Genomic DNA, 23,641 nt, shown 5'->3' with positions numbered 1-23,641 from the left:
ATAATCAAGTTATTCCATGAAATAAATGGAAATTTCCAATTGTATTCATATCAAAGGTTGGGAATAAATTAGGAAAATAGAAAAAAAAAGGAGGAAAAAACCTGTTAGATATCAGAGAGAGAGAAAATCATAGTAAAGTAAATAAATTGTACAAAGAAGTTGAAAAAATGATAATTCCAGGAAATAAATGAAAAGGGCGGGTTCTACTTCTGCAATGTGGTTAAAGAAGCACAATTCTGACTCTGAGGCTTCGAGTCCTGCAATCCTGGGCATTTCTTCTGCCCAAGTATAACTGGCCCTTTTGTATTTGCCATCCTGAAGAATCTTTTCAGAGCCCCTTTTATTTCTTTATTCCTCAGACTTTAGATGAAGGTATTCAGCATGGGAGTGACAATGGTGTACACCACTGAGGCTATTGAACTTGAGTGTGAGCTCTGGCTAGCAGTAGAGCTGAAGTACACTCCTAGGCTTGTACAAAAAATAAGGAGACAACTGATAGGTGAGATGCACAGGTGGAAAATGCTTTATACTTCCCTTGAGCTGATGAGATTCCACATATACAGCAAACTATCTTAAAGTAAGAATAAATTATACCAGCAAGGGGACCACCACACAGCAGCATAGCTGTAAAATACATAAGCATATAGTTAAGAAAGGTATTAGAACATGCAAGTTGGATCATCTGATTGAGTTCACAGAAAAAGTGGGGGATTTCCACGTGTGTACAGAATGAGAGCTGCAACACCATTGAGGTTTGTAAGAAAGAATGCAAGACACTTGTGATCAAAGACACTAAAAGCAAGATTCCACAGAGCTGATGGTTCATGCTGACCATGTAGTACAGGGGGTGACAGATGGCCACAAATCAATCATAGGCCATCACGACCAGGAGATAGATGTCCAGCCCTGAGAAGATTACAAAAAAGTACAGCTGGGCGATGCAACCTGCATAGGTTATGACTTTGCTCTGCATCTGGATGTTCACCAACATCTTTGGGATGGTGGTGGAGGTGAAACAGATGTCTACAAATGACAGGTTGGAAAGAAAGAAGTACATGGGTGTGTGGAGGTGGGAGTCAGAGCTGACAGCCAAGATGATGAGAAGGTTTCCAAGCACAGTGATCAGATACATGGAGAGAAAAAGCCCAAATGTGAAGGACTGCAATTCTAATTCCTCTGACAATCCCAGAAGAAGAAATCCTGAAATGCCTGTTTCATTGCCTGGTTCCATGTGGCTGGATTGACTACCAGAAAAAAGAGGAAAATGACATTACTAATTTCACACAAATGGCATTACTCCCATAGTTGGAATGCTACGATTTCTATATTTTGCATTCATAAAAATCAATGTCAGTATTTTATGCATGGATTTGTTCTCTTTAAGTGATTCCCTGTTAATCTCTGATTAGGCATTTTTGGCCCATTCTCAGCATTTTCCCCAAGAGCTCATGCATTATACTGTTTTACTGAGTATACCTTTCATGCATTTGAGAAATATGTATTAAGTTTTGAACATGTTGCAAGCACTTTACAGGCAATGAGTATAGAGTGCTGAAAGACAGAAGCCACCACAATCCAATGATGGTGAAAGAATAAAAACAAATAAAAATAGTATATAATACACCAGATGATGACAAGTACTATGAAGAAAAGAAAAGCCAGTATAAAGTAGAGAATAGGTAGAAGTTTTATTATTTAATTGGTGTTCAGTAAACACCAGTAAATAAGGTGACTTTTGAAGAGAGAACTCAAGGAAGAGAAGGTAGGAGCCAAGAGCATACCTGGGGAAGTGTGTGCCTGGCAGAGGGAACAACTACTGAAAAGGCCCTGAGGATTATACCACTTCATTTATTCATCCAAAAAAGGAAGCAAGTGTGAGAAGGGGAATAATAAAGACAATGTGATAGAGATGGTTTCATAAAATTTTGAAGAGACAGGTGGCCTCTTTGATGGTTAAACTTCAAGACAAAAGGAGTCACTCATCCACACTGTATATCCTCATGTGCTTTATAAACCTGGTTGCAAAGTCATCCTATAAATTGAAATAGATCCCCTCCTTAACATCATTTGTTGAGTTCTGGCCTCTGCATTGTAAGTGTCATCTTGGAATATGTGAGACTGTACCCCTGTTCTCATGATGGCTCACATTCCACAACGCACACACGTACATGTCAGATCATTGTTTCCTGGGCTGTGTTCTTACCATGACTTTTTCACCTGCAGCCCCAATAATAAGCTAGAAGTACATATAACTTAAGCTGGCCACATCAATTACTATTACCCTAAATAATGTAGAAACAGTATTTGAAATTCCAATTAGTGAGCCCCCTATGGAGAAATAAAACTGAGAATCCAGGTTGGATAAGCTCATTTTCTGCCCCGTAGTTAAAGAAACATAAATAACCTATTCAATAAACAGAGAGAGCATATGTGAGAGAGGGAGAGAGACAGTGAGAGAGAGAGAAATGGGCATGAGTGGTAAAAAAGATCTAATAGTTCAGATGGTACCTGAGAATTTACAAAGAAGAAAAATTATCCTTGGTTCTGGCAACAATCCAACACTTGTTAGATCTCCTTGATGCCCAGAAAAATAATAAAGGAGTAAAAATATTTTTGGCCAGAACACAAAAGTAGTGATATCTGTATGGTGTCAATCACCTTACAGATTATTTCCTCCAAAGAAAAGAAGTTTGATAGGGAGTAAATCAACACTTCACAAATGAAAATATGGAAAGAACAACAAAAGTTGGACATTTTATATATGAAGAAGTAGAAGACTTGTTTCTATATTTATTTGATCAATTGGATTTTATATGACCTCTTGGGAGGTGAGGCAAGTCACTTGCACTTTTCTTTTCTTTTCTTTTTTTAAAGATTGGCACCTGAGCTAATAACTGTTGCCAATCTTCTTTTTTTTTTTTTTTCTGCTTTATATTCCCCAAACCCGCTGTACATAGTTGTATATCTTAGTTGCAGGTCCTTCTAGTTGTGGGATGCGGGACGCCACCTCAACGTAGCCTGATGAGTGGTGCCATGTAGCGCCCAGGATCCGAACCCTGGGCCGCCGCAATGGAGCAGTGAACTTAACCACTCGGCCACGGAGCCGGCCCTGCACTTTTCTTATGTGTGTCTTTTCTTTGTTTTTCTTGAACTTTAGGTTTTAATCTCTTTTTTGACAAATGTAATGGGCATACTCTAGTCCTGATTCTGGCCTTTGTACAACATGCTAAGTCCTCTTCAGACTATATTCTATGAAATTCTGTACATGTCATGGCAATCCATCCTCTGACTTTGAATAACTGTCTTCATAAGATTTATGCCTCGGATCCTATGTCATACACACATTTGTGTCATTGTACTGTGACTTCACCTTTCTAATGGAAGTTCCAAATGAGCAAGGCCTCCACTTGCATTTTCTATTGTAGTTTGTCAAAATGGTATATGAATATATGTGCACTTATATAGAAACAAATTTATGAAAATGAAGATTTATGAAATAAAGGGATTTGCAGAGATAATGAAGCCTGTTAAATAGAGTTGTTTCATACAACTCTATTACACAACATAGAATGGGGCATCAAAAACAAATTGAAATGGGACATAAAACAACAGTAATTGAACAATATCAACATGGATCAATAATTCATTTAGCAAAGCCCTTGACATAAGAGACTAAAACATAAAATGTAGTTAGAAGTCTCTGGCATGTAGCAGATGCTCTGTTATTATTTATTGCATGAATCAGAAATCATTTCTTAGTACATATGGACATTTAATATATGACAAGGTGTACTTCAATTTAGATAGTGAAGGTGTATTGTTTCATAAAAACTGGCATAAATAGCTGTCCATGTAGAAGAAAATGAAGTGACTGTCTATCTCACACATCTTAAAATATCAGAGGGATTAAAGACCTCAATATAAAGGGAAATAGTACATTTCAGGGGAACATGTAGACAAAAACCAATTGAACATGTAAAATAAACTACAAATAAAAGCTACAAGTAGGCAAACCCATAATTAAGGCATGAAAATCTGAAGTAAGAAGGTAGAGATTTCTAACTATATAAAATTTAAAACTTTTTATAAACAGTAAATCCAACCAAAAGCAATAATCTTTAAAGAAACAATCAATAAACAATAATCTGTCAAAAATATTTGAAATGCTGCTAACTGTGGAATAATAGAAACATAATTCATGGACATATAATAATAATACATATATAATAATGACCATGGGGATCAAGTCTATGAATATTTGCTCAAATTGAATAATAGTCTCAAAAAAAAAAACCAGGAAATCTCTTTCACATTCCTCAACCTGTGAGATCTTCAAGTTTTAAAGATCTTTCATGTTGATTTGACTTGGAATTTCTAAACAGGTAGCAAAATAGGATTCTCTAATTTTGCTGGCAAAAGTGTGAAGTGTTACATGTTGGGAAAACAACGTGAAGGCAGCTAAAAGTATCAAAATATAGATTTTTTTTAACTCATGATTTCTCACTCTTGGCACTATTTACATTCTGAGCTAGGTCATTCTTTGTTATGGGGGCTGTCCTGCGCATTGTACGATGCTGAGGATGCGTCCTCAGCCTCTACTGACAGCCCCTCATGTGATGCCAAATATGTCTTTGCCTGTTCCTCAGTGTCCTCTGGATGTTCCTGTCTTTGGGGGAACAATATTGCCTCTGGTGGAGAAGCAGAATTTTAATATAACTATCTCAAAATACTTTTGTATAATTGTTATAATAGTAATGTATTGAGAGAGAATATGTAAGTGTGAATAACACGGCCATAACATTTTGCAGACATTTAAATAATTAATTAGCTTTGCACTAATTATTGGATATAGGCCCATGAGCTATTACTAAGTAAGAAGGAAGAGAGGACACAGAAAACAAGATTTCACTCAGACATAAAGAGGATTTACTAGGGGCACAAGATACTACTCATGATTTTGTTAAAAGAGTATGCATATGTATGTGTGCATAGCATAGAAAGACAGTTTTAAAAGAAACTAAGAACTTATGGAATAAATATTGTCAAGAGGAATAAAATTAGGTTAAGTATAGTGGTTTCAAAACAGCTGTATGAGGCACAATTGAATAAGACTCTAAAACTAACATATATAGACATAAAATAATAATAATTTACTAATATCAACATTGGTTAGTAATTCCAGATTAAATTTCCAAAGACTTGGAAATAAAAGAATAAAATAGAATGGCTTTTAAACTTTGCGAAGAACAGTATCTAAGTTATCATTTCTTCTTATATAAAGATATGTGGATTCAAATAATAGTTACGGAAGTTGAAGTTAACCTTTAATCACGTGTAAAAATGAATGTCTTTCAGTTGATGGTCAAAGATAATGTGACTCTTAGAAATAGATCTAACCAAAAAAGGGCCAAAGGGAACAAGAGGGAATGAAAAGAATGTAAAAACTAGTTGGCAATATGTATAAAGGGTGACATTAGCATTAAGTGTACAGAAGAAAATTTACTTTGACTTTTGTTTATAGCAAATATTCACAAGTGAAGAATATAAAAGTGAGAGCTAAATACTTTCAGGAAGAAAAATAAAATCTAAAAAAGCAATAGAAAGAACGCAATATGACTGAGTGATAAATTTGACTCCACATTACTAATAAACATGATTCCCCACATATTCATCTATACATAAAACAATTCAATGACAAAGAACAAAATTAGTGAAAAAAACTCTAATTCCTTGTTTAGAAGAATGCAATCAAAAACAAGAATAAAATCACTCTGACCTCATTTCACAAATGTATAAAGTACTTGTACAATTTATAATAGAGAAAACAGTTGAATAACTAACCCACAAGTATCTTCAGCTCACGCATATGAAATAATTGCAGGGTAAAGTTATTTAGCATGCCCCTTTTTATTTATCAAGTCAAACTGCTGTTTTTTTTTTATGTGAATACCCAGAGGGAAAGAAGATACTATGAAATGAATGTCTTATGAACTGTTGTTGCAAGGAAATATTTGCAAGTAACACATTAGTCTGGGTCTTTCTCATCAATATGAAGACACAGTTGAATATGCCCCATTAAAAAAAAAAAAAAGGAGATGCTCTCACTTCACTGGACATCCTTCCTCACGTGATACCATACTTTCCGACTCCCTTTGGCTGCAAATCCTCTTGGATGTGTTCTATTCTACTGGAGGCACTTTATACCTTTCCTTCCCTTCTCTAATTGTGGTGTATCACTTAATTGTGAACAATCACCCATGCATTGCTGAGTTCAATACTCATTTCTATTTTAAGCATGATAAATAAATTGATTAATTTGTTAATCAGGTGAGCAAACAACTATAGCAGTGTGTTGGCTCTGGCCTAGGCTGGTGGCTCTCAACTGACCTCAGGTGTGTGTACTTGCTTTGATTCTCTCTCGCCTTTTCCAACAGTCCCCACTGGGCTCTCAGACTCACCTGGTTAGGAGCTCAGAGGAGAAGCTTGCCAAGTGGAAGTCCAAATTCCTCATGGATGTTTGGTGATGGAGATTGAAGCTCTGTCTCGACACAAGGCAGCAGGAAGGAGTCAAGCATTAGTCTCCCAGCGAAACTTAAGATTCCAAAAACAACAACCATGTCCCATCCAGCCCAAGCTTGCATAAGGGACGAGCAGAGGGGGTATTTACAACTCCCTGTGTCTGTTCATTAGGCACATTTCACTCTTGTTCCTCAAAGCTCGAAGCACTGATTTCCCTGTGGGACATTAGTCTGGACAGAAAGAAACATTTTCCTGCAGATCCTATGCTCCTAATAGATCAGGTTAGAATCAAGTGAATGCAGTTTTTCTTAGTCCCCCCTCATGATCTCTGCTAGATTTTTGAGGACTAACTTCCCAGCACCTCATCCCAACACTGATTTAAAATTTTCTACAAATTCAGGACTGAGGATTCTGTCTAGATTAGATGCCTTAAATCTTCAACATATTGACTTGTGGTGGAAAAGCAGCCTTTGATATCTGTGGAAAATAGCTATTTTCTTCATAAAGAGTGAGAACTTTAGTTTCCTTGACATAAACCTTGGGCACTACACACTTATGTTTCAACACACTTGCCAAAAACAATTAGGAATTTCATACTTTTATCACAAGTTAAGAGCTGCCACATATGAAATATTTGTTAGTTATAAGACATATATTTGTACTTTTTGCACTATAATCTCAGTTATAATAGGAAAGTAAACAGAGTTTTCCTTGAAGCCTCCAGAAGGAATCTACTCTGACAAACATCTTGATTTTAGCCCAGTGAGACCTATTTCGGACTTCTGACCTTCAGAATTGTAAGAGGATAAATGTGTTTGTTTTAAATCACTAGTGTAGTAATTTTGTATTAACATTAGGAATTAAATACAATCATTTACCAAATAAAATTTTTTTCAAGAAACTGAGATTAAGCTTCTTGATGCATTCATTTAGTTTCTCCTGTGCAAAGGTGTTTTGCATAATCTCACTTAAAGAAGAAGAAATTTAAACTCTATTTGGATATATTCAGCCTCTTTACCTGGTGCAGATTTTCCCTTTGCTTAAGAGAAAGTGTAATTCAGTCTTTGATGACTTTGAGACATTAAGATATGAAAAGCAATTCATCATTTAAATTTATGTATAGCATTTTCTTTAAATCTTTGTGTCTAAACTTCTACATCCTTTTAATTTCGTGTTAATCCAAACATTCATTCTTTTTATTTCTATCTTCTGCAACTTTCTCTCATTTCCTTTCAACATAAAATATTACTAGAAATGAACCTGTGTTTGTGTGCATATATTCATTTGAAATATAAACATGTACAAATACATACACCTGTGTACACACACACTTTATCTTTGAACATATTTTCAGACTCAACAGAATATGTACATATATTTCATGTATATCTTGCAACATACATCTAAAGTTATGTTTATTGTCCCAGATTATCTTCAGAAACAAGGAAGGTGAGGCTCAGAGACATTAAATTTTTAACAATTGCATAAAATACTTTCAAAGTATATTGTGTACTTCTATGAATGACACACAAATGGAAACATACAGCATCTATTGTAATTTTTGTATGGCTTCTTTAATCAATGTGTGCTTTTTAAATATATGCAGGATGTAGTATGTGATTATCTTCAATAAGTTAATTATAAGTAAGCAATCTAGGGTGCATAGATCAAAGAGGAATCTAGAGCACTGGTAGCTGATTCACAGTGAGCAGTGGTAGGAGGTATCTCTTCTACCTGGGAAAAAGAAGAGTGTCCTAGATGAATATAGACATAATAATAGTAAATTAAAGCAATTCACACTTGATACACTTTTTTTTGGTAAAACAGAAGATAAAAACTGATACAGAAATAGAGTAAACTGATCATATATTGGTTCAAGTGAGAAGAGCACCATGGCCACACATCAAGGAAGAGCCTTAGAAACATACTGGAGAGACTCACAGTTGACTATAGACTCATGTGGGGACCAGCAGAGCTCAGGGGCCTACCATATAATCCCTTCATTTGCTTTTAGGATGGCATTTCATGCAACAATGGTTAGCTGATGCAATAATCAAAGCTAACAGAAGCGAGGACAATTATAACAATAATCAGCTGCTGCTTATCTTTGGCATTTGTTCTTATATTTGAAGACAGCATTCATGGTCTGTTATTTCAGACAATTATTTTAAAATGTGTTTCATCGAGGTTCTGTCTAGGTAACCAGGAGATGTTGAAACTACTTGCATAGTTGTATAGAAAAACTCGTGATCCCGGTTCACAAAATTGGACAAGAATTAAAGGTCTCTCTTGAGTCATTCTTTGACAATAAAGGTAAATAGATTCTTGAGCATAATGGAGCTATATAGTGGGTGATAATGATAATGACCATTCACCACCCCATTAGTGATTATGAAAAAATTTAGAAGCAGAAGATTTTTTGTTTAGAGCAATGCAAGGAGTCATCTTATTTGTGGCACTGGAAGTTTTCTAGCAGAAACAGGAAGCTAATAGAATAAAAATGTTTTAAAAAGCCAATCAACTCTTCACTCATATGTATAAACTCCTTTACACATGGACACCAATTTTCTATGCTCTAATGAATAGATGTACAGCATGAAAAAGAAATAGTTTTGCATAGTAATACTTTGTATGACTTTAAATTTTGCTCCATCAGGGTCATCTCTAACTCTAAGGTCACATAGGTCAATCTATTTTTTAAAATTTGTCTTTCAATGAAGCCTCCTCCTGGAGACATATTTTTGATGATCAGTTTTCCATAGGGATTATGATTGGCATTGTGGACACTGTATAAGAGAGCTGAATAAAAGAGCAAATTCCTAATAAGGAGAATAAAACCCAATGATCAGGGGCCGGCCCAGTGGCTCCACAGTTAAGTGTGAAGGCTCCACTTTGGCAGCCCGGGTTCACCGGTTCGGATCCCAGGTGTGGACATGGCACCGCTTGGCAAGCTATGCTGTGGTAAGCGTCCCACATATAAAGTAGAGGAAGATGGGCATGGATGTTAGCTCAGGGCCAGTCTTCCTCAGCAAAAAGAGGAGGATTGCCAGCAGATGTTAGCTCAGGGCTAATCTTCCTCAAAAAAAACAACCTCGATAATCAGCTATGAAATACATTATATGTTAATGTCTACATTTTCAGAAGATCCATTAAGGTAGTCATATACAAAGGATTAATGTACGCATAAGTGAAAAACTGTGGTCTTAGATTTGCTTCTACTTTAAAATTTTATAAATGACAGTTGTCAAATGTAGTTTTTTCCATAGCAGGAGTACAACTCATGACTGTTGTTTTAGTAAAACAAACAAATAAAATTATTTGGTATGATATTTCTCATTTGAGAAAAAAATTGTTGTTAAAAATCCACATTGTGCTTGGCAGGCAGGTGGGGCTTCCTCACTGGGACGCGAGCTAGAGCTGCTTGTAGGCACCACAGGGGCACAATGAGCTAAAGGCTGCTGGGACTCTCTTCACAGCCACCCAGGACCCGATCACTCTTCCAAGACTCAGCAGTCCTATGAATGTTCTCTCTGGCCTGGAGAGGCTGCCCCACTGCATAGATCTGTTTATGGTCCCTTGTGCCAAACTGTCCCATTTGCAACAACATGGATGAATCTGGAGGGTGTGATGTTAAGCGAAATAAGCCAGACAGAGAAATACAAATACTGCATGATTTCATTCATATGTGGAAGATGACAAATACATGGATAAAGAGAACATATTAGTGGTTACCAAAGGGGAAGACAGTTGGGGGCTGGGCAAAAGTGACAAAGGGGCACATGTGCATGGTGATGGATAGAAATTAGACTACTTGGGGTGAGCACAATGAAGTTATTCAGGAAGTGATAAACAATAACGTACACCTGAAATTACACAATGTTACAAACCATTATAATCCCAACAAAATTACTTTTAAAAAAATCCATGTTGTCTTACTGGGTAAATGGATATTTCCTTAAATTTATAACTTAAGGTTAGGAATAAATTTTTTGAAGTAGGAAAACAACAGGTGAAAAACAGTAGATATCAGAGAGACCAGAAATCTTAATAAAGTGAGTTACTTAATTTGAATAGAGAAGTTGAAAAAAAACTTAAGGAAACACTTAAAAGGAGTAATTCTACTCTCAATGTCTGATCGAAGAATTACAATTTCTGACTTGGAGGCTTTGACCTCTGCAATCATGGGCACTTCCTCAGTTGTAGGAAAATTGACCCTTTTAGAAAAGTTTGCTTAACAAAGCGTGCTTTCAGAACAAAAGGATCAACATGCAGCAGCACAGCTGCAAAATACAGCACTCTGTCATTTAAAAAAGGTGTCAAAACAAGCAAGTTTGCCCATCTGCTTGAGTTCACAGGAAAAGTGGGGGATTTCTGAGTCTGTGCATAAGGACAGTCTCAACAGCATTCCTGTGAAACATTGAATTCAAGAACTCATGACCCAGGTAACCAGAACGAACAGCAGTCCATGTAGCCAAATGTTCATGATGACTGTGTGTTGCAGTGGATGGCAGGTGGCCATGAAGCAGTTGTGGTCAAGAGAAAGATGTCTGAAACTGCAAAAAGAATGAAAAAATACATCTGTGCAATGCAGGCTTCATAGCTTATAATTTTTCACTGGGTCTGGATGTTCACCAACCACTTTTGGATAGTTATAGAGATGAAATAGATGTCTGGAAAGGAGAGGTTGGAGAGGAAGAAGTACATGGGTGTGTGGAGGTGGTAGTCTAGGCTGACAGCCAGGAAAACATGCAGATTTCCAAACACAGTGATCAGGTACCTGGAGAGGAAAATCTATAAAATGAGTGACTTAAATTCTGGTTCCTCAAAATTCAAAAAGAAATTCTGAAATTTGTGTATCATTTCTTGGTTCCATATGTTAGACATGACTACCAGGAAAGAAAAATACCATGACTAATTTTCACACCAATGGGCATTACTAACATAGTTCCAATGTTAGAATTTACATTTTGTATGCAATAAATGAGTATCTTTAACTTTTGCATGGAATTTTTCCTTTTTATGGAACCTCCCATGCCAACTTTGATTAGTAATTCCTATACTACCCTCAGCATTTCCCCCAAGTGGTCAGATATTCTATGCTTTTAATGAGAAATTCTGTCATGCCTTTGGGAAATATAAATTAAGGACTGATTATCTCCTATGCAAAGAGTATAGAGTTCTGAGTAACAAAAGTCCCTACAATCTATGATGGAGAAAGAACACAAGAAAATATAAAAATTGCATATCATCAGATATTGACGGGTGCTATGAAAAAGAGCAAGTACAGAAAGGGTGGATTTGGGTGTTATTTTTAGCTGGATGTTCAGGCATAGCTGGCAAACAGGTAATATTTGAACAGAGACTGCAACAGGAGAGGTTGAGTGAGGTGAGGTTATCTGGGGAAGTATGCCCTGAGGGGGAATTGGCCACTGCAAAGACCCTGAGAAGGGCATTTGTTTCAGAAAATCAAAACTCAAGAGGAAGTCATATGTAAGGAGAATGTGCTGAATGGAGAGTGATGAGAGATAGTGTCAGAGGATGTTGAGGACTGAGATGGCCTCCCCACTACAGCTGAAACTCAAAACACAAGGAGACTTTCATTCACATGTTGTTCCTTCCACTTGATTAATATTGTTTTCAAGGAATCTTGTGCCTAGAAATAGATCTCCACTTTATTTTCATCTGCTGATTAATATTCTGGCATTTGTATTTTGGGAGTTACATTTTGGAGTATATCAACTCAGGTATCCCCACTCTAAAAATGCTCATAATTCACAACACACACATGCGCACACAGTGTACTATGACTTCCGGGGGCCATTTTATGATCAGGCTCTTCACACTTCCAGCCACAATAATTAGGAAAGAAATGATACAAGATAAGCTGTGGACATCAGATTATCTTTCCCCTAAATAAGTAGAAATAGGATTCAAATTCCAGTTGATAAGCCTGCCATGGACATGTACACAAGTGGCTCCATTTTAGTATGACCATTTTGTGTGCTGTAGTTAAAGATTGTGTATATATATATATATATATATATATATATATATATATATATAAAATTTCTATTAAGAAACTTACAAAGTTAGGAAAGTAATGGACATGAGGGGAACAAGAGCTCTAGTAAGCTCATGTGACCCCTGCGAGATTGGGATGAGGAAGAAGCTTCCTTGGTTCTGGCAGCATTTCAACCCCAGTTATATTCCATGAAGACAAGAATAACTAATGAAGCAGCAAAAAGTAATTCACCCCAAAGACAAAAGAGTAGTAATTTTTATGACGTCAAGACAACTCACAGATTGATCATCCCATTAGAAAAATGAGCAAAGGAAATAAACCCACAATTTACATCAGCAAAGATATAGTGTACAATATTGGGGGATTTTAAAGATGAAATAGTAGAAGTCTTTTCTTACGTTAAATGCAAAACCTAGGGAATCAGAAAACCAACTTTTGAATCTTGGATCTACCGCTCTTTGAACTTGGAGAGCCAAAGAAATCTTTCTAAATGCTAATATCCTCACTCAAACACAGGGAAAAGCCCTATCCATTCTCTTAAGGTGGTTGGCGGAGATAATAATACACACAAAAATCTTGGCATAGTTCCTTCACCTTAGTAAACAGATATCACTAGTGATGACATTTGGCTGATTTTTTAAATTCTACTTCTATAACTTCTTTAATGCTTCCTCACCTCTCAGTTCCCAATTCTACAAACTTATTTTAGTTCCTTGTCATCTCTGCTATGTATCGCAGGATGACACCCTCTAATTGATATTCACATTGACCTAGAAAGATATTTCTACAAAGCTGATCAGGAAACTGTGGACTGACATCAGTGACACTCCTGAAAAATGTAGCCAAAATTCTGTAGCTTCAAACATGAGGTTTGGCTCTCGGTGATGTTTCTGCCAGCTTCACCCTCTTGCTGCCCTACCTTTGCCACATTGATCTTCTAAGCATTAAACTTGACTAACAGATTCACTTGACAGCACAGGTTTAATGCTTGCTATCTTTATACACCACTTTCCTCTGCTTAGAGTCTCACCCACTGGTCTATTTGGAATTTTTCACTCCCTCTCCATCTTCAAAGTTCCACCTCATTTTTAGACTATGTAGATCATCTCCTTAGTTAACTTTTTAAAAAATATTCCCACAGAAAAAAGGCTCTTCTTCATGCACTTAATTTAGCTGTAAGGGCCATCATTCATTAACTTTTATAAATTTCATGTCTTTTTTTCCTGTTAGACTGTGAGAACCTTGAGGCAAATAGTAATGTTACATACATGTATCACTCTTCCATCCCCAACTAGAATTAGTTCAGTTGTCAGCAGTCGCTCAACAAATACATATTGCATGAAGAAATGAGAGAATGTGTTCTCAGAGAAATTGCTGATTATGGGAGAAAAAACAGAAACATTGGAATGCTGATATGGAGGACAAGAGAGGAATATTTCCCATATTCTGAGATCTGGACCCAGTTAGTTGTCAGACTATGTTTTTAAAGAATTAAATACAATAGAATAAACAAAGCACAAAAGAAAATATCAAAGTATATCAAACATATAAAAGTACATGCCAAATTATTTCATGATTCTTTTTGTTCAGTTGAATGTGTGTGTATTTGTGCATATGTGTTTATTTCTGTGTTTGTGTGTGCACATATGCTGGATCATAATGTAAAAGACATGTCTTATTTGGGACACAGGGAAAAAGTCTCTTATCCACTGCAGAAAATGCAACAATAGTTTTAAAGGAACACCGGTACCTGCTAGTGAGAGAAAGACAATATGAATGAAGAGCCCAGCAGTAGAGATGGGTGCAGAGAGAACAGGCGCCCAGAGTGGGTGCTGAAGTTTCCCAGAGTCAAGGGGCCGTAACCTTATTGTTCCACTTGCTTCATCATGGCATCCACCTCTGATGGCCCCTGATCTAATTGTTATCCCTGTACCTATCTCATGTGTATCTGACCACACTTGTTTTTATATGGTGTGATAGTGGATAAGACTGGCCTTTCTCTCATTTTTGGGGGGCATTCTTTCCTTTGCTATTGTTGGGCTTTAAGTTTTGATCATTTTATGACATGTCCAATGAATAGACTAGTCCTGGTTCTCTTCCTAGTCCAGTAGGCAAAGGCTTCCCTAGATATACCATAGAATCCTACTCCTGCCACAGCTATTTATCCTCCTTCTTCATGTACTTAACCCTGAGATCACTACATCATACCACATTTATTTCATCATACTAGGCCTTCTTCATTATGATGTAAAGTATACATTTGCAGGACTTCATTTATTTTATTATCTTTTGTGGTTTCATAAATTTGTGCATTTATACAGAAAAACATTTTAAGAAATGGAGAATTTGTAAAATAAAAACAATGGCAGGGAAAATAAGACTTGGCTAAATCGAGTGGAGTCAAATAACAGTCTTAAGCAAAACTGAATAAAAGTTTATGAGTAACTCCTAAAATAAAAGCTGCAAAATACAATAATTTAATCACATCGACATGTCTAAGTTAAGATAAAGGGGCAAGGTCCTGGAAATGAAAATATAAAATATAATTTTTGAAAAGTAGTGGAAGAAGAAATATACAAAGTTGTAATTCCTATCCATATAAACAGATAGATTTAAATATGCTTATGAACATGATAGAGGTGATTATTAGTTGTATGGAAAAGAATGTCTTTCACAAGATAGAGAAGATATAGAACTTTCTACATTTAAAAAGTAATGAAGGGCAGCACAACATGATACATGCATAGATTTGACCACACAAAATTTATAAATTGTCATAATTCCCCCCAAATGTATATATACATATATAAAGAAATTCAATGCCAAACAGCAAAATTGGTGGAAAAAATTCCAATTTTTGTTTGAAAGTATGAAATCAAAAACAGCAATAAACACAGACTCCAGTATATAGACTGTGCAATGAACTGACACATTCAATTTTCAATAAAATGAAAGTCTGACAAACCCAAAATATATATGCATCCCCAGTAGTAATAAATTAATTGCAAAGTAAATCTCTTTAGTCCTCTTCTTCATGTGTTAAATAATATTTTTGTGAGTACTCAGTGTGAAAGAAGATTCTGTGAAATGTAAGTCTCATAAACTGCTGTTGCAAAGTAATATCGACCTCCACCGATCTGGATCTTTTTAATAAATACAAAACATATTTAAATAAACCACATTTAAAAAATTTTTTTAAAGACTCTCACTTTACTGAAAATCCCTCCACACCTACTTCTTGATTTTCTTACACACTTTGCTGCAAAACTCCTCAGATATGTTCTAATTTCACTGGAACCAATTTATGCCTCACATTCTTTCTTCAGTCTCACCTAAATGGACTTCCATGCCCATCACTTAATTATCAACAATGGTTCTTGTATTGTTGAGCTCAACAGTCATTTCTCACTTTAAATATTTATAATTTCATTATAAATTAATTATTTAATCAAGCAAACAAACATGGAAATCTCTTGTCTCTGGGCTAGAATGTTTAGGTGACATCAGCCAAAAATTCTCATTTTCTGTTCTCTCTCAATCTTTGCAGTACCTTCTGTGCTCTCAAACTCCCCTGGGTGAATTCTCTGAGAGGGAGCAGTCTGTGTAGAAGTCCAAATTTCTCTCTGGATGGTTGATTTTGGGGACTGAAGTTCTGTCCTCCCACAAGATAGGAAGGAGTCAAACATTAGTCTCTGAGACATATTTAGGACTCCAAAAGAAACGGATATGCCCTGTCCACCCCAAGGATGCATACATGAGGGACTACAGCAAAGGAGATATTTAAAGCTCCCTATATCTGCTCATTAGACACTGATTTCATTGTTACTCACACCTAGGAACACATGATTTCCCTGTGGGGCACTGGTCTGGACAGAAAGGAAATTTTTCCTGCTGATTCTCTCTTCACAGGTAATCATGTTAGAAATTAAGTGAATCCTGATTTTGTTACTCCTTCTTCATGAACTATCCTTGCTTTCAGAGGTCTAACCTCCCAGCATCCTACCCCAACACTGAGTTCAAGTTCCTCAGATTCTAGATTGAGGAAACAACTGTCTGGATTAGGGACTCAGATCTTCAAAATGTGGACTTGTGTTGGGCCAGAACTCCTGATATTTTCAGGAAGTCACTATTTCCCTCATCAACTAGGGAGAGAACTGTCTTACTTTAAAGCTCTGGGCACTATACTCCTTGATTCCATGACATATTTGTGAAATGAATGAAGAATTCCATACTTATAAGATAAGAACTGTCTTTAGCCCCACATTATGAAAACTTTGTGAATTATGAGATGTATTTATAAAATAGCATGCTATGCAATCTGAGCATAGCACCTTACAAACATTGTCTAATTTAATTTTTGGAAACTCCATTCTGTGAAGAAGGACTATTATGAATTCCATTCCCTGTTACAGGAATGGAGCTTGTAGGAGTTTAGTGATCTGTCCAAAATTATAAACAGAATAAGGAATAAGCATTGATTGGAATTCTGGCAGAATGCTTTTGATTTTCAAACTCTCAGCCAATGGTTCTCAAACAGAGATGGTTTTTCCTCTGGGGATTTATGGCAGTGTCTGAAGGGATGTTGCTACATACCTACAATACACAGAACAGCATCCAACACAAATAATTATCCTTTCCCAAATGTTAAGTTGAGAATGTGAGAAAATGTATTCTAGGCCAGCACTTCTCCATTATACATATAACTAACCCAGAATTCTAGTTCAAATACAGATTCTCATTCAGCAGGTCCTTGAGGGCAAAGGGATTCTGCATTTCTAGCAAGCTCCTGGGTGATGTTGATGCTGCAAGTCCCGGTCTGTGGACCAGTATTTCAGCAGCAATGCTGTGGTCTTGTGTTACAGTCAGGTGTAGACAGTTTTAAATCTTCTGAATCAAATATTGTATCCATATGCAACTTTGAAAGTGTATTGTATTCGATAATTCCAGAGGCTGTGATAAAGTCTGTGTTTGATTCTTTTATATAAGGATCCTTGAGTGACACCAAGTAACATATTTTTAAAAAATATATATTTCAGGTAGAATAATAGCCTCCTAAATATGTCCGCATCTTAATCCCCAGAATCTTTGAATAGGATGGTTAATGTAACAGATAGATTTAAGATTGCTAATCAAATGACCTTAAGATAAAAACATTGATCATGGGGTTCACGTCAAGATGGTGGTGTAGGCAGACTCTGAACTCATCTCCATCCATGAACAGAACCAAGTTACAACTGTTCTTGGAACAATTACCACTGAGAGAGAACTTAAAACTGGATAAAAAGTACCCCTGCAACAAGAGACAGTCCCAACTAAGGTGGAAGACGCCTTCACAAGCCACAGTGCTTCACAGCTGGCCAGGAGCAACCCTAAGGTACACAGCTTTCCCTGGAGGAGTGGGGGACCTGAGGGGGGAAGGTTACCACTATAAGCATCCTTTGGACTCAGCACAACTGAGACAATCTCACAATAACTGGCTTTTCTGGTTATTAACTACAATGGGGGAATCCCTCTAGAAAACCTGTTGGACATAAGTGGAAAGAATCCGGCTCTTAAAGTGCCCATGCAAAAATTTACGCGTTTCAGTAAGTAACCTAGAGTCACCAGAAAGAATGGTGTACAGTCCTTTGGCAAAAAGAGACTCACGTGATAGGCTTTTGTTGCATCTCAGTGAGAGGTCAGATCTCTCCAGTGACTAAGAAATTGGTGGTAACCATTGTTGTGACCTACTACAGGTGTGCTGACACATATGATAACAGAAGCCATTGGAGTAAGAGCTCCAGTCAGCCCAGGGTCTGCCCCACCTATTATAATACCAATTTAATCCATTTTAGCCAGGTCAAGCAGTCCACCCTAGAGAGCAACCCCACCCAACAGCAAGCCCTTGGGCAACTTGTCAGCCTGCATATACTGGGTGCCTGGATCCTCTGCAGGCAGGAGAGTGCGTCTTCTTCTGTGTGGCAGGGCATGTGCCAGGAGTGGGCAGAGTGTGTGGGGCATTGGACGAGTGTGTGTGGCCTCTGCAGTGGTGTGAGTGGGTCTGCATCAGGGGGTCAGGACATACACACATGGCAGGACTGTGTTGATGGTGTGTGTAGCTCTGTGGACCTTATCAGCTGCAGATGACTTGTGCTTTTTAAACAGCTACATAGATAATTGGCTCCACTTTCCAAAGCCTATCAGGTGCTCCCATGCCTGGGCCAGCCCCACTAAGCTGGAATTCTGAGAGAGCTATGACAGACTTTCAGGACAGAGGCCTACAGCAATTGGAAGCCCCTGAGCCTAGCAACTAGCCACACTGGGGGTCTACTCACTTAACAGAAAAAGTACAAAAGGAATGTGTCTTTAGACCTTGCATCCAACTGTGCTGGGGCTCTCCATGCCTTATAAACTGACTGGAGGGTCCATAGTAGCCACATGCAGCTGAGCATTGCAACCAACCAGCCAAGGGCACAGCCTGGCCTCCCTGCAGCAAAAGTAAACATGCCAAAATAGAAGGAAGCATGTAGCCAATGGAGGTCACCACTGGAACATTTGGAGCTGGTGACAACAGAAGCACACTGCTGGGCCTCATAAGGCATCACTTATCTAAGACTACCTCTCCAAGATCAGGAGATGTAGCTGACCTACCTAATACATAGATATAAGCACAAACAAAGAGGTAAAATGAGGAGACAAGGGAATATGTTCCACGTAAGAGAACAGAACAAAATCTAAGAAAAAAGAACTAAATGAAACAGAAATAAACAACAAACTGACGAAGAGTTCAAACAAAAGTTATATGGATGCTTACTGGTCTTCAGGAAAGAATGGATTAATTCAGTGAGAACTTAAACAAAGAATTTGAAAATGTGAAAAAGAACCAATCAGGAATGAAGAATACAATAATGGAAATGAAAAATTGCCTAGAGGGACACATAGTACAGTAGATGATACAGAAGAATGGATCAGCAAGCTGGATGAAAGACTAGAGGAAATCACCCAAGCTGAACAGATAAAAGAAAAAAGAATTAAAATGAACAAAAACAGTCTGAGGGACCTCTGGGACAAAAATCAAGCACACTAATATTGTATTATAGGGGTCCCAGAAGGAGAAGAGAGAGAGAAAGGAGTAGAGAATATATTTGAAGAAATAACAGTTGAAAACTTTGCTAACCTAAGGAAGGAAATAGACATCCAAGTAGAGGAAGCACTGAGAGCATCAAACAAGATGAATCCAAAGAGACCCACACCAAAACACATTATAATTAAAATGTCCAAAATTAAAGATAAAGAGAGAATCCGAAAAGCTGCAAGAGAAATGCAATCAGTGATATACAAAGGAAAGTCCATAAGGCTGTCAACTGACTTCTCAGCCAAAACTCTACAGACTAGAAGGTAGTGGCATGATATATTTAAAGTGGTGAAAGGAAACAAAAACCTACAGCCAAGAACACTCTATGCAGCAAGGTTATCATTCAGAATGGAAGGAGAGAAAAGTAGTTTCCCAGTCAAGAAAAAAATTAAGGAGTTTTTCACCAAAAGACCAGTCTTACATGAAATGTTAAAGGAGCATATTAAGTGGGAAAGAGAAAACCACAAATAGGAATAAGAAAATTATCAAAAATAAAAAGGCAATAAAATCACTGGTGAAGGCAACGATACAGTAAAAGTAGCAGATCAACCAGCTATTGAAGATCTGAAGTTAAAAGACAAAACTACTAAAATTACCTACTTCCATGATAAGAAGGTAATGGATACACATACCAAAAGAGGTTACATATGATATCAAAAACCTAAAATCTGGGAGGATTGTCTAATAGAGTAGAGATTTTAGCAAAAGTTCAAACTAAACAGACCATCAAATGAATATAGATTGCTATATAGGTAGATTAGCATATATGAATCCCATTGCAATCACAAACCAGAAACCTATAATAAATGCAGAAAAAACTAACAGAAAGAGACCCAAACATAACACTAAAGAAAGGCATCAAACCACAAAGGAAGAGAACAAATGAAGAAGAAAGGAACAAAGAAGAACTACTAAAACACCCAAAGAAAAGGTAACAAAATTGCAATAAATACATAATTATCAATAGCTACTTTAAATGCCAATGGCCTAAATGCTCCTTCGAAAGACATAGCATGGCCGATTGGATAAAAAATTAGACCCACGTAAATGCTGCATATAAGAGACACATTTCAGACCTAAAGAGACTCAAAAAAAATTAAAGTGAAGGGATGGAAAAAGATACTCCATGCAAATGACAAAGAAAAGAAAGTTAGGGTAGCAATATTTATAGCAGACAAAATAGACTTAAAACAAAAACTTTAATAAGAGACAAAGAAGGGCACTATATAATGATAAAAGAAACAATACAAGAGGATATAACACTTGTAAATAAGTGTGCAGCCAACATAGCAGTAATTAAATATATAAAGCAATTATTAACAGAAATAAAAGGAGAAACAGCAACACAAAAATAGTAGGAGACTTTAACACTCCAATTTCACCAATGGATAGATAATCCAAACAGTACATCAATAAGGAAACATTGGCCTTAAATGACACAATAGATAAGATGGGCTTAGTAGATGTATATTGAGCATTCTATCCCAAAACTGAAGAATTTGAGTTGGCCTCATGGCGCCGTGGTTAAGTTCACATATTCTGCTTCAGCAGCACAGGGTTTGCCGGTTCGGATCCCAGATGCAGACCTATGCACTGCTTGTCAAGCTGTGCTGAAGCAGGCATCACAAATATAAAGTAGAGGAAGATGGGCATGGATGGTAGCTCAGGGCCAGTCTTCCTCGGCAAAAAAGAGGAAGATTGGTGGCAGATGTTAGTTCAGGGTTATTGTTCCTTAAAAAACAAGTGAAGAATGCACATTCTTTTCAAATGCTGATGGGAAATTCTCCAGGATCTATCACATATTCAGCCACTAAACAAGTCTATACAAATTTTAGATTGAAATAATAGCAAACATCTTTTCTGACCACAGCAGTGTGAAACTAGAAGTCAACTACAGGAAGACACTTGGAAAAGCCACAAATATGTAGAGATTAAACAAAATGATACTGAACAATGATTGAGTAGATGAAGAAATCAAAGGAGAAATCAAAAAGTTCTTGGAGACAAATGAAAATGAAAATACAACATGCCAAAATCTATGGGATACAGGAAAAGTGGTTCTAAGAGGGAAGTTTAGAGCAATACAGGCTTACTTCAACAAACAAGAAAAATCTCAAATAAACCATCTAACAGTGCACCTAAAGGAGCTGGAAAAAGAAGAACAAACAAAGCCCCAAATGAGTAGAAGGAAGGATATAATAAAAATCAGAGCAGAAATAAATAGAGAAAAAAACTAGGAAAAATCAATGAAACCAAGAACTAGTTCTTTGAAAAGATAAAGAAAATTGACAAACCTTTAGATATACTAACCAAGAAAAAAAGAGAGGTTAAATGAATAAAATCAGAAATGAAAGAGGAGACACTACAATGGACACCTCAGAAATACAAAAGATCATAAGAGAACAATATGAAAAGCTCTACACCAACAAATTGGATAATTGTGAACAAATAGGTAAATTCTTGGAATCATAGAGCCTTTCATTACTGAAGCAAGAAGAAATAGAGAATTTGAATAGACCAGTCACCAGTAAGGAGATCAAAACAATAACCAAAAAGTTCCCCCAAAATAAAAGTGCAGGAACAGATGGCTTCCCTGGTGAATTCTACCAAACATTCAAAGAAGATACAATACCTATTCTTCTCAAACTCTTTCAAAAAATTGAAGAGGAGAGAAAGCTTCTTAGTTCCTTCTATGAAGCCAAAATTACCCTGATACCAAAACCAGAAAAGGACAACACAAGAAAAGAAAATTACAGGCCAATATCAGTGATGGACATCGATGCAAAAATTCTCAACAAAATACTGGCAAATCTAATACAACAATACATTAAAAACATCACACACCATGACCAAGTGGGATTTCTCCCAGGGATACAGGGATGGTTCAACATCCACAAATCTATCAACGTGATACAGCACATTAACAAAATGAAGAAAACAAGTCACTTGATCGTCTCAATGGATGCATAGAAAGCATTTGACAAGACATAGTATCCATTTATGATAAAATCTCTGAAGAAAATGAATATAGTAGGAAAGTGCCTCAATATGATAAAGGCTATATGTAACAAACCAATAGCTAATATTGTTCTCAATAGGGAAAAAGTGTAAGACATCCCTCTAAGAACAGGAACCAGACAAGGATGCCTACTTTCACCATTCTTATTTAACATATTATTGGAAATCTTAGCCAAAGCAATCAGGCAAGAAAAAGAAATAAAACAGAACCAAATTGTAAAGGAAGAGATGAAACAGTCACTATTTGCAGATGACATGATTTTATGTATAGAAAACTCTAAATAATCCACCAGAAAAACTTTTAGAAATAATGAATATGGTCAAGTTGCAGGATACTAAATCAACATAAAGAAATCAGTTGTATTTCTATACACTAACAATGAAGTAGCAGAAAGAGAAATTAGGAATACAATCCCACTTACAATTGCAAAAAAATAATAAAATACCTAGGAACAAACTTAACCAAGAAGGTGAAAGATCTGTACTGTGAAAACTATAAAACATTGTTGAGAGAAATTGAGGAAGACATAAAGAAGTGGAAAGATATTCCATGCTCTCAGATTAGAAGAATTAACATAATTAAAATGTCCTTACATCCTAAAGCAATCTACAGATTCAATGCAATCCCTATCAAAGTTCCAACAACATTTTTCATATAAATAGAATAAAGAATCCTAAAATTTGTATGGAACAACAATTAGCCAATGGAATCCTGAGGAAAAGAACAAAGCTGGAGGTAGCACACTCCCTAATTGCAAAATATGTTACAGAGCCATAGTAACCAAAACAGCATGGTACTGTCACAAAAACACACATACTCACATCAATGGAACAGAATTGAGATCCTGGATATAAGCCCACACATCCATGGACAGACAATTTTCAACAAGGGATCCAAGAACATACAATGGACAAAGGAAAGTCTCTTCAGTAAATGGTGTTGGGAAAACTGGACAGCCACATGCAAA

General features: G+C 36.7%; 2 pseudogenes; both read right to left on the bottom strand.

Moving 5' to 3' along the window:
• Positions 282 to 1,231, bottom strand: OR7A254P (olfactory receptor family 7 subfamily A member 254, pseudogene; annotated as a pseudogene).
• OR7AO1P (olfactory receptor family 7 subfamily AO member 1, pseudogene) lies at positions 10,732 to 11,392 on the bottom strand (annotated as a pseudogene).

The sequence above is a fragment of the Equus caballus genome, chromosome 14, assembly GCF_041296265.1.
Source record: "Equus caballus isolate H_3958 breed thoroughbred chromosome 14, TB-T2T, whole genome shotgun sequence".
Taxonomy (NCBI): Eukaryota; Metazoa; Chordata; class Mammalia; order Perissodactyla; family Equidae; genus Equus; species Equus caballus.
Note: the sequence above shows the minus strand (reverse complement) of the source record. Positions and strands in the feature narration are given on the sequence as shown.